The sequence below is a fragment of the Tripterygium wilfordii genome, chromosome 4, assembly GCF_013401445.1.
Source record: "Tripterygium wilfordii isolate XIE 37 chromosome 4, ASM1340144v1, whole genome shotgun sequence".
Classification (NCBI taxonomy): domain Eukaryota; kingdom Viridiplantae; phylum Streptophyta; class Magnoliopsida; order Celastrales; family Celastraceae; genus Tripterygium; species Tripterygium wilfordii.
Genome location: NC_052235.1, coordinates 13,311,393 through 13,322,777, shown reverse-complemented (window position 1 = coordinate 13,322,777; position 11,385 = coordinate 13,311,393).

Below are 11,385 nucleotides of genomic sequence, written 5' to 3'. Positions count from 1 at the left end.
ACCTAGCAGCTCCTCTATGGAGAGAATTGAGCAATTCCAAAGCATCAATGTGGAATGTTGTACTCTATTTAGTGCTCTTGAAAGTCTACCTTGCTAGTTGAGCCTTCGTGCTACGTTTCGTAAGGTAAAGACGCGAATAGACCAAGTTATGTCTCAAATTGCACAAAAACGTGAAAAGCTCCTCTATGGAGACAGTTGAGCAATTCTAAAGCATCAATGTAGACCGTTGTACTCTATTTAGTGCTCTTAAAAGTCTAACTTGCTACTTAAGCCTTCGTGCCACGTTCCGTAAGGTAAATATGCGAATAGACCAAGTTATGTCTCGAATTGCACAAAAACGTGAAAAGCTCGTCTATGGAGAGAGTTGAGCAATTCGAAAGCATCAATGTGGGCCGTTGTACTCTAAATCCCAGAGTACATATATGATGCCTAAACGTGATAGCTCGTCGAGCATCATCCTAAATATGTAAATAAAATTTAAATAGCAGTCTTAATAAATAAAATTAGAATAAAATGAACATTACGCTCCAAATACTCTAACTTGATCACTCTAAACATCATTTGATCTATGATCAGCCTGCATATACAAAACAAATCCATCAACTGGACCAGGATGTTGGTCTCTCGTGACCTCAGCTACGGATCTAGATGTAGAACGACCACCCCGCGTTCGTGCCATACCCAAAAAAAATCTCATCACTATAACTAATTTAAACCTACAACTGACAACAAAACACAAACCATACATTATTAGTGTACTCATAAGATTGATAAGAATGATACATAATGCGAAATATACAATCCTTATGACAAACAAAATTCAGGTTCAAATTTATACAATCCAAGCAAGTTGACTCACATCTTGAACATTTTCAATGCATCTTCTAGGAGTTCCAAATTCATATTTCGATTTTAAATTTTTTGGCAGCTTGCTTTCTTTACAGGAGAAAATGAGAGAAAATGTTCATAAACAAGGAAAACTTGTTGTGCTAACATTGAAATGATAAGATTGGTCCACAATTTAACACAATCCCTACCTTTCTTTCATTTTATGGACCACCTGTTATATGCACTTCTCCTTTCCCATTACATCACAAAGAAAACATGGATTTCAGAGAGCCAACTTTCTGTAGTTTGTGGATATTATAAACTAAAATATAATTTAGTAATTTAGTTTGTTGAGGCATCCCTACGATTAATGTGAAAACTTGTACATCATGTTTGTCTACTGTATAATTAATTAACTAATTAATCATGTTGGAATTTCCATGCAGTTCCTTATATGTAGTCTGCATTTCGTGAGATGATGATGGTTCAGGAAGCATTGAGATGATTGACAGGTTTTTCAAGTTTGGAAACCCCTTCAAATGAATAGATGAGCTCCTATGTTTTCCTTACTTTTATAATCTATCTTTTGCATATCATATGCATTAGGGTACATATAAATTTGCAGAAATGTAGACTACACTCTATTTTTTTGTAGAGAATTGTTGTGTAGACTTAGGATTTTTTAATTCAATAAGTAAATATATATTGAATTTTTATTTTTTATTTTATATGTCATTCTAAATAGGAGTACATATGTAAAAGAAAAAAATTTAAAAATAGTGTAAACTTAGGGTCTGTTTGGTATCACTTTTGTTTCTTGTTTTTTGTTTTAGTTTTCAAAAAATAGAAAATAAAAACAAAAAATATTGTTTGTTTGTATTTTCTGTTTGGTTTTTGTGAAAACCAAAAACAGGTTTTCAAAATTTTTGAAAACAAGAAAAAAAAGGTTTTTAAAAGTTTTGAAAATAGAACTAGTTACACTTACTAAAGATTACACTTTCTTTAAGATTTCAGATTACAAATTGCATAGAGATAGGAAAATAATGATCAAATATACTTTGGGTTATTATTTTATTTCTTATCTTTTTTTTTCTTTCTGTTGATGTTTTCAATCGTGAAACACGACAAAAACTGTAGTTATAAAAAATATAATGGTGTGGATACACTCCATTATTATGAAAATAAAAACATAAACACACATTTTTTTTTTCAGTTTTAAGTATTCAACCAAACAAGTTTCAATTTTATGTTTTATGTTTTTGTTTTCAAAATTTTTGAAAGTGATACCAAACAGAACCTTAGTTTTTTGATGTTATGCAAATAAAATTTCTAAATTTAAAGTTCTTTTCATAAATCATTACATATGTATATTGCTTGCAGATGTATATGCATAATTGATGGTGATTATGACATGATCATATTCATATTGCCCCTTTCTTAATTTATTGCATCACTTTCGGTTTGATTGCTTCATTGTTTCTAATAGTGAAGGGTATTGATGGTCAATAGAGATTTCACCAGAATAATATTCTACCAAAAATGATTTATGATATAAATATTTTTCATCATCTTCTTATGAAAATTATAAATTATTTTTATTATCGCCTTGCACTAATATTTGGTTTATATTACACAAGTACTCTTGCTATTGTAAGTGGCGAAGATATCCATCGCCATACTGTCACCATTTGGTATACAATTGTTTTAATTTTTAATTTAGATTTTAATCAATTAACCGGTATATATAAATTGATAATGCCTTCGTGACGCAACAGTATCCAATCATATATAGTTTTTAAATTCTTGTATCTTTTTCCCAGTATATAATTTTTATTAACAAAATAATATTAAAATTGTCATATTCCTTTCATAAATCATTGCAATTGAATGTTTTTATTTATTTAACCATCACTAACATCTGTTCTATCTATAATTTTTTTGACAAACAAGTAGGGCTGGAATCATATGAAGAGTTTCTCTGTAAATTTATACAGAAAAATTGAAGCGGTTGAAGATTTTTTGTAAAAATGTATTTAATTAAAAAGTACATGTAAGGAATGACAAAAATAATTTATGTTATTGTAAGAAAATTGTACTCGTATATTTGATTAAAAGCTAAAGTAATGAAATTGAATACTTTAGTTACTGCTTCAGTCAAGATTTTTCTGTTTTTCTTGTAACTTTTATTTTACACAGAATTTTCAAATATTAAAAATTAATCAAAATTGTTTTTTAAGGGAAAGTATGTAATTTATTAAGAATCATGAGACAGCAAATCTGCCATTGCAGCTTCATGAAGCCAAAACTCTGTTTTTGTAAGGGAAATTGTGAGCATTGTTTATGTGAACAAGAGAGTGACACATTTAACTACTAGGATGACTATGGTGTTTTTTTTTTACTGGGATCCCAATCACTTCTGATATCTATTTAAATTAAAAAAACATTTGAGATACTATTCATCACACTTCGCATGTTGTGGTGAATCCTTAACTAATGGCCTAACTAATAGCGGATCAGTTATTAGGGGCATACACAATAAATTTTTTCAATATCTAGGACATGTGATGATGTCGCAAATATGATGGACCCTACTAGACGAATCAATTAGTCAAATTGGTTCTTTGATGGCAAATTCTTTCATTTTGATTCCTTCCTGATGACAAATTCCTTTCTTTCTATAAAGTGAATGAATGTAATTAAACTATGTAGGACCTTAAGGATGTGCTCGAGGGAAGCCCTCTGATGCTCAAGTCAACATAGAACTCATTATCACAAAACTTTGCTAAGGAGAATTGCTTGACACTTAGAGTCTCTCCCTCTCAGAACAAGTAATTGAAATTACCTGACGTTGAGGTCTCCCTTTTATATGAGTTGAAATTTTCTAATTGTAGTAGGAGTACAACGCTCTCTCATTGGTTTTGATAAGAATTTCTCAATGGGTAAATTCTATCTAGATTTCTCTTCCAAGGGGAGTCCGACTCTATTTAGTGTTTGTATCTTTTCTAGATATAGATTCATCAATGTGATAAATGGCCTCCTCGGCTTGTGTCGAGGTACCTTCTCAACTAGCTAGGGTGAGGTGGCTCCTCATGTCCTTTTGTCCAGGTTGTCCTGTAGGTGTTTTGAGTGCCACGTGTTAGTAACCTCATTAATAGGGTCATTTCGGTATTATCAACATGCAAAAGGATGCACACCTAAAATTGGAAAAAAAATGTTCAACAAGGTATGTATAGTGTGAGAGAAAATTTTACATTTTGATGTATACATACATACAAACTAGTCATGGTGCCAGGTATATGAACCAAGCTTTGTGGAATGATATTAATCATTGAACTATTTGTTTTTAAAGAAGAACCTAAACACCAATCCTAAACAAGAAAATTAAATAAAGAAAAACAAACTAGTGGAGTGGGACATGACAAAGCAAAATTAGCTATGCAATGGCAGATTTGCTGCACTCCAAACTAGTGGAGTGGGACATGACAAAGCAAACTTAGCTATGCAATGAGCTGCCTTATTGCAGCTCCTTGGTTGAAACAAACACCGGAAGTTATCCAGAGCCTCGAGAGACTGCCAAATCTCATTAACCACACTGCCATCTTCGTTCAAACCTTCCTCCTTGGAATTAATCTGGTCAACGACACCCTTGGAATCACTTAAAGCTGTCACATTCTAGAAACCATGGATTGCAGCAAGATCAATTCCTTCACATATAGCATAGAGCTCGGCGCTCTAAACCGACGGGAGAAGACCCACCTGTTTTGCTGATGCAGCAAGCAACTGGCCATGGTTGTTTCTATCGAAACAGCCAACGACAAATAATGTATTAGCCTTGTCCCAGCTAGCATCAACATTAATGTAAATTTCTCCAGTAGGTTGGGGAGACCAAGTGTTGAGATATGAAGTTAATTTTTTGCATTCTTTATAAATCTTTCCCACATTATTCATGTGGTCGCTGGGGAGTGCTAACAAAAGATGAAATAGGAGTTTATTTTGGTTCATGGTTAATTCAAGTTGTTCAATTTAGACACTTAAATTAGTGCCAATTTCTATGGTGGAACTCAACTAACAAGCTATGAATGACAAACTGATTTTTTGAGCTTAAGAGAGTTAGTTTGTCTTTCAAGTGTAGTAGAATAACAAAAAAACAATATGCTTGGATTTAAATAATGAATTTTGACCGTGTGTTGGTTGAGTTTGAATATATGAGCTGTTGTAAATTAATGCCTTTAAGCCAAATACGCCTAACTTTTGCCTTTATTCAACACAAACATCAACATCATGTGTGCCGAATAACATGTGAATTCATGTAGCCTTCTACATTCTGACGACACCATTTGCCCTTTTTTAGAGAACTTCCTTAATTGCTCAGCGCCAATGATTATTCAAACCATAAATGTAATATGATATAAATATTGCCTAAAAAATTATGCTTTGAATTGCATAGGCTTCCATCCACGCCCTACATTACTTCAAATTCATAGAAAAAATTTGAATGCGTGAACTGCATTTATGGTATATTATAGCTAAAAATATAATTAAATATTGTGCGAAGTGTGGGCATACCCTGGTGTATATATAAAGACTATACATGAATCCTTCAAAGAGTCATAAATGCGCAAAATTCTTATCTTCATTTAAGTGGAATGGATGCTCTACATTTATTTTGATTAATGATATATATTAACTTTAATGATATATTAATACATGATTTTGATCAATATAACCAATGTTTATAAGGGGACTAGTCATACATGAATTTATAAAAAGGAACGTCGTATAAAAATGAAGTTATAATGAATATATTTCACAAATAATTAAAAGGAATTTTGTATAAATATAGAGAACGTCCTTAACTTTTTCGCAGCCTCTGTTTTTCAATAATTTATATCAAAAATGATATAGAGCCCAAGCCTTTGGTAGTCCAACACCAATCCAAGTCTATGTGACATAATGACTCATCATCCTACATGGCATTAATAAAAAAAAGACACATTCTCCTCTCTCATAAACCCTAAAAATTCTTTTCTATCTCGTATTTCCCCTCTCCTCCCTCTCTTCATCTCTCTTATCCCTATCTCTTTCCCGTGCCCCACCACGGTTGGAGCACAAGATTGACCATTTAGTCACTAATGAGAGTTGTCGACCCACCCAACTAAAGTGCTCTATCATGGCGATTTGAAGTGCTCCGTCAGTCCAGATCATGCTAAGTTTATTTGCCGGTTCGAAGAAATTTAACTTCACTGCAAACTCTCCAGAGTAGAAAACTCAGTCTCATCCATCTAGTCGGACTCGGCCATGTATCGCGGGTTCAGCGATGGCGATAGCTACGAGACTGTCCAGTAACGAGAGCATAATAAGCTAAATTGATTGATTTGTTCATGTATATTTTTGCAAATTTGGAGCAGATATCAATACCCTTAATGAATGAGGTAAGTATTGGTTGTCTTTACTATGTTAATCTAATTGCAGGAGTTTGGTGTGGGGAAAAAGATTATTTTTGCCTTTCAAACACTTAAGCTGCGTTTGGTATAGCGTGGAGATGAAGATGTCCATTGTATACCTTCAAAGTGATGATCAAAAAAGCGCCTATTAATGGAGATGAGATGTCCTCGTTGCATTACCCCTGGTCCTATATACCTTAATCTTGATTCTCTTGGTCCAGAATGACCCGGGTATGGAATTTTGATAAAAAACCAGCTGTTAAAACCAAAGGACAAATCAGGACAGTTTTAATTGTTATGAAGAGTCCCGATTGCGATGAAACTCGTTTTTCAAGTTCATCTCTAGTTAGTAATGTTAAGAAAATCATATTTGTAAGTGGAAACACCTTGGGGAGGGATTCCTAGGTAGAAGTGAACTAGGAGATTTTATATTACTATAAATACTAGTGGTTTATTAGTGTTTTAGAAGAGAGAAGTCAAATAGTTGTGGTGAGAGAGAGCAAAGGGTGATAACTTTGTGGTGTATCTTTCGGGTTTAGCCTAGGTTTCTGTTGGTAAGAGATTCAAGATGTAGGGTGTTAGAGATATAGGCTAGATTGTGGCTTATGTAATCTCTTGAGCTCTTGGGTATTGTAGGTGAGAGAAAATTATCGGTGTGTGGTTGTACTACTATAAACACCGGGGAATAATCAATAAAAGTCAGTGGAATTGCCTATTCCATTTTCAAAAACAATGGAATTACCTCTTTCATTGATTTTATTCAGTGGAATAACTAATTCCACTACTAAAATGTATTGATTCAAATCAATGAGATAGCTCAATCCACCGATTTAAATCAATTGGATAGCTAAATTCATTATTTTTATCTAGATTCCATTGTTTTTGAAATTAAAGCACGATCCAAAAACCATTGTTTTTAGTCCAGATTCCATTGATTTTTGAAAGCACAGTCCTGAATCCATTATTCTTAGTTCTGAATCAGTTATTTTCTTAATTTCATTCAAAAAACAATGGAATTAAGAATGACTCGGTAAAACATATCGACAATGGATCTTGTTGGAAAGAGCTTTATGCGCTTATTTCGAATATGTATTTTTTTTTCTAAATCTAACATATATTTTGAGAGTTAAAATCTTTTGAAATTTCATTTATAAAAGAGAAGAGTTAAAAAAAACAGTGATATCATCATCAATTGGAACATTAAAAAATTTTATTTCAAAATTTGTCCTGTCACATGATGAGTCAACATGACACATAACATTTGGTTACATTGGGCTACCAAAAGTTGGGTCAACTATCACTACTGAATTTATATATGGATGTATAGATAGATATGTGATTTATTTGATTATTACTCATTTTTTTGGTATGAATTTATATCATTGATTTTATAAATGAGCAAAATATAATATAAAAAATACAAAAAAGAAGAGTGTAGATAGTGTTTGATAAGTCTCGAAAATAATATGCGCAATTTTCTCTTCCATATTTTTCCCATAAAAATTCATGTTTTCAATGTAAAATTGTGGGTTTCTCGGTGCTATCCCAAATATATTCCGGTGTTGTTTTTGGGAATGGGTGTCTATTTTCTAGACTTGAGTTTATAATTTCTTAGGTTGCTAACGTAGTGTTAGGTGTAACTTTTGTTTTCATGCAATGAATTACTGAGTCATCTACTCTTTTCAAAAAAATTGTGGCTTTTGCGCTTTTTTTTTGGTTGATACATAAAAAATGCATCCAAAATATTCATTGGGATAGTTACCATATTGGTCTTCAGTGATTAGGAAGGGACAATACATCGTCTTGGTAAAAAATCAAGTTTGGTCAAATTCATTACATCACAATCCAAATATATTAGGTTTCTATCTACACTGGCATCGATCGGTCGAGTACAAAATCGTTTGACAATCACCTGATGATTTTCAGCGTAATTTCGCATCGTTCGGGAGTGTAAGGAAATGACCGTCTTTTTGTGTTTTTTAATTTTTTTCTTTTTTTTAGTCCTCTTCCTTGTACTTCATTTTTATCATGACCTGAGTGTCTATGGACCACATTTACCTAATTGGTTGGGTAATTTAATACAATCAGATCTATGACGTTTTCAACAGAAAAAGTAATGTGTTTTATCTCAATGTGTAGATAGAAAAACATAGAAATAATTTTATATAAAAAGTAAGGAAATTTTTTAGTAATATTGGTCAAATGAATTGCATCATAATTCAAATATGTTAAAGTTTTCTCCTATGCATATAGTTTTATATAGAAATTAAGAAAAATTTAGTTAGGTATACATAGTAAAAATGGAATGATATAGGTGGTGTTCTTATCGTTGATGATTTGATTTATCTCTAACCACATATATAGTTTTGCTTAAAAAAAGAAAATTTGTCCACTAGCCCGCTATATAAAAAGGTACTCCAATTGAGATGAATAGACCACATTGCAAAACCTCAATCCATCACCTTTCAAAAACTCTGATTCATATTCTCTAAATGGAGGAAAATGAAAAAGAGAATTGATGCCCACTAGGGATTTCATCAGAGTAATAATCTTCCAAAAAATACTTTATGCTGTATAGAGATCATCCATAACCCTGTCATTCGTAAATCAAGCACAGAGTTTGACAGAAACACCTTCAAGAGACCATAATGATTCTTGACGTGTTGGGATGATTGACAGATTTTTAAACTTCAAAAACCCCTTCAAATGAAGAGGTGAGCTCCGATTTTTTTCCTTACTTTTATAATCTATCTTTTACATATCATATGCATTAGGGTACATATAAATTTTTTCAATTTAGTGTTCTTTTCATAAATCATTGCATATGAATGGAGGAAAGGAAAGAGATTTCTTCCTTCCTTTTAATAGTGAATGGCATTCATGCTCAATAGAGATTTCTTCCGAATACTATTCTACCAAAATTATTTATGGTAAAAATCTTTTTTTTACCATCTTCTTATGAAAATTTTAAATTGTTTTTATTATCTCCTTGCACTAATATTTGGTTTACATTACACAAGTGCTCTTGCTGTTGTAAGTGGGGAAGATATCCATCACGAGACTGCCACCATTTATTGAAGGTATACAATTATTCTAATTTATTATTTAACTTTTTATCAATTGGCCAATATATATAAATTGATAATCCCCTCATAACTTATCAATATTCAATCATATATATTTTCTAAGTTCTTACATCTTTTTCCTAGTATATAACTTTTAGTAACAAAATAACATATTAATTTTCAATTTCTTTTCATAAATCATTGCAATTGAACGTTTTATATTTATCTAACCATGACTAATATTTTCTTTGTCTCTAATTTATTTTGCAGTTTCATTTTAATAGACAGAAAAGTGGAGCTGGAATCACATGAAGACTTTTAAAAATTTAACATTTTATGTAAAAAATATTTAATTATAGGAGCTTGTTCGTATTATTTCCATTGTAGCTAATATGCTTTTCTTGATATTAATATTTAAATTGGAAATTAAGATCTTATATTTACCTTTAGTGAATCTGTGTAAGGTCTCTGGGAAAAAAAGGTGTTGAGATATGAAGTAAATTTTTTGCGTTATCTGTGAATCGTTCCCCCATTATTCATATGGTTGCTAGGGGAATGCTAAATGAAAGTTTTATTTTGGTTCATTGGTTAAATCAAGTTGTTCAATTTGGACTCTTAAATTTGACACGGCGAAAGTATGGAGAATTTGTATTCGTAAACCCCAAAAATAATAAGATTAGGAATCCACCAGAAAATTGAGAGAACTCTTAATATTTCATTTGTGTAAAACCCTAGATTTTGGAGGGGTCTAGATGAACTAAATTTTAAATTTTGGGGAGATTGAAAACTTGAAAATAAGGGCATGAATGTAATAAAAATAAATTTTGGGGTAAAGGAATGAATTAAGGACTAATTAGGAAATATTATAAAATACCTAAACCTAGTTTACTATATAAATACACATCTCTTACCCCTTTTCTTTCTTTAAAAAAAAAAAAACCAAATACGGATACTGGGCAGCCGCACAAACCCGTTAGCCGAGCCAATGAGGTGATCACCGGAGTCATCTTGGTGATCGATAATTGTGGGTAAGTTTTGATTTCTCAATCCATCTACTGCATTGTTTCTTACATGAGACAAGTGGGATTGATTGGTAATCTTGCTGGTGGTTGATACGCTAGGAACGCAAGGATTTGAAGTGTGGACAGAGTTGTGTGCATGTGTGGGGTATTCGGATAAATGAGGAAAAAAAAAAGAAAGGAAGAAATTGTCTTGGTGAGTTCTCTTCCCCCGACGTTGTTCACCATGAATGACAAGGGTGCCAAACTCAGTGGCACCCATGTCTATATTGAATGGTTAGGACATCCCCAAGGTGATGTCCGGCGCGGTGGGACTCCCATAGGAGTCCGTGACTAAGAATTGTAAATGAGGCTGTACAGCCATGAAGATTGCAGCCACTAAATATTACTCAGGTTGGGGTGAAGAATAAGGCGATGGTGTTTGATCGTGTAGTGACCATTTGATGTGGGCATATTGGCCATTTGTTTTAAAAAGTTTGACCCTGACTGTACTTTGCCTAATTTGGTTTTGTTGACAAGAAAAATTAGTTTACACTATCTAATCAATTATTTTAGAGATTTTAATAATCCACTATGCGCCGCTATATTTTTAGGAGATCGAGAAGACGTAGTAGATGTGGAGGACCCTTAGTTTTGTTTGCACTACTATTGAGGTAGGGGTTCTATATTTAGTCACCTCAAGTGCTTGATAGTCTTCTTTCGTATGTTTCTATGAATCGCTCCTTTCGTTTGACTAGTACTTGATTCGTTCTCGATTGTTTCGTTTTCCATTCTTAGAAATCGGGGCCGTTACTTGTTTGGTCTTATCGTTTCGTGATCTCTGTTCATTGATCTCGCAATAGTGCACCCGTTGATAAATTCCTTCTGGTATTGCTGAAATCGTTCATGATTGTAATTGTGCTTTGATATTCGATTGGCTATTTAGATCTAATTATCGATCCTTGAAGTTTGTTATCTTGTGTGATTGATTCTCTTGACATGTAAACTTAGCATGAAACCGCTTGTGTACTTTGGATGGCTAGAGAATGT